We start from the raw sequence: 2,052 nt of genomic DNA, 5'->3' as shown, positions 1-2,052 counted from the left end.
GACTATAGACTAGACTATAGACTAGACTATAGACTAGACTATAGACTAGACTATAGACTAGACTATAGACTAGACTATAGACTAGACTATAGACTAGACTATAGTTTTACATGTCTAAACTATAGACGTAACTAGACTATAGAATTGACTTGATTCTGGACATGACTTGACTATAGACTATATAAAGGCGATAGACTAGACGAGAAAGTTAAAGGAACACTATAGACCTGACTAGTGGCTAGATTTTTTTCTATAATAAATGCAGCTTAATTCGCAATCATTATGCATTAACCCACTGAATGTATCTTATGTTTATGTAGCGCTCAAAGTAACTATAAAAAATTCCTCAAATTCATGTTTAAATTTACTTCAAGTGGTTTCGAGAGTGTGGTAGCAAAATAATGCTTCAAGTATGCAACGTTGCTGTTGTTGATTATATTTTATTTACTGATGTTACAGTTGTTGAGTGCAACACCACTCATCTCGAGTTAAGTGTGCTTTCTGCGTTTTTTGTTGTTTTTTCGTTTTTTTCGGCAACGCTTGATTAAACCATTGTGTGTTGAAAGTATTTAGTTAAAGTACTTTGCTGCTGTTTTTTGTTACTTTCTTTTGTTTTGAGTTTTTTTTTTTTTCATTATACACTGATTTTGGTCATAGAAAATGTTGGAAATAAAATTTAAAGGAAGACTTTAATATGGGTTTTCTTGTATAATAAAACATTTTTCTAAATTTTAAATAGTAAATTTTTTAACTTTAATTTTAAGTTAAGAAAAATACTACAGATAAACTTGGTTGTGTTAATTTAACTAAAAGTGCATAAAAAACTTTTTAATTTAGTTGTTATTACACAATTGTTGTTTTTCTGCTTATTGTTAAATAATTCCCTAATGTAAATTATATTTTTGAAATGAGTTTTTTTTGTACTTACTTGTTTAAATACTCTTAGTTTTATGGCCACACATTTCCTTGTGTAAACACATATAAAAGACAATACTTCCGTTTTAGTTTTTTCCACACACATACTTAAGGAAAGATGTGTGTGGAAGAAAGATCCCGACAACTTGTCTTAGTTTTTTCATAGCTCTATATACTTTAAAAGCGTGAATCAATGATGGGTGTTATTTAATAAGCACAATTTTCTTTTTAAAACTCCACCAACAGTATTATAATATAACGTTTGAGCTTAAAGTCCATTCTAAAGTTTTGGCGAAAGAATTATTGTCGTTAGGATTGCAAAAAATAAAGGTCAAAATGCAAATAATTTTTATGGATAATTTAGCCGAAACATACAAACTTAATGTACTTAATGTAAGGAAAGCAAGTTATTGCCAGTTTTGCTAATACAACGAGTCAATATGTTATATTACAGAAAAACCGCAATACACATTTTTCTCAACATCCTGTATCTAAGTAAGAAATAAAAGTTTATTTCTTTTTTATTTTCTTGCTGCTGTCTATACAACTAATTTAAGCTGTAAATTAAGTTTTTATTTATTTTTTTTTTGTTTTGTTTTTTTCTCTTGCATACGTACATACAAATGTTTATAAATGAACAAGACATGTGTAAAAATATCTTGAAAATAAGTTTCAAAATAGGAAATAATTAAAAATAATTGAGTTAAGTTGGGCATAGTAAAAAAGTCATACATATACAACCTATAAAAATATAACTATAAATAACCCAGCAAAAACTTCTATTAACAATATTCTCCTATAATCTAGTCTATAACCAAGTGATAGTCCAAAAAGATAGTCTATATCATAATCTATAGTCTAGTCATATCTAGTCTAGTCTAGTCAAGTCTATAGTCTAGCATATTGTGTAGTCTATAGTCTAGTCTATAGCCTAGCCTACAATACAATGGGGTCTCCTTGAAAAAAACTTGGCATTACCTAAACTACAATATTTTGGTACAAATAATCTAGTCTATAGTCTAGTCTATGGTCTAGTCTATAGTCCAGTCTATAGTCTAGTCTATAGTCTAGTCTATAGTCTAGTCTATAGTCTATTCTATAGTCTAGTCTATAGTCTAGTCTATAGTCTAGTCTATA

This window comes from Lucilia cuprina, chromosome 3 (genome assembly GCF_022045245.1).
Source record: "Lucilia cuprina isolate Lc7/37 chromosome 3, ASM2204524v1, whole genome shotgun sequence".
Classification (NCBI taxonomy): Eukaryota; Metazoa; Arthropoda; class Insecta; order Diptera; family Calliphoridae; genus Lucilia; species Lucilia cuprina.
Note: the sequence above shows the minus strand (reverse complement) of the source record.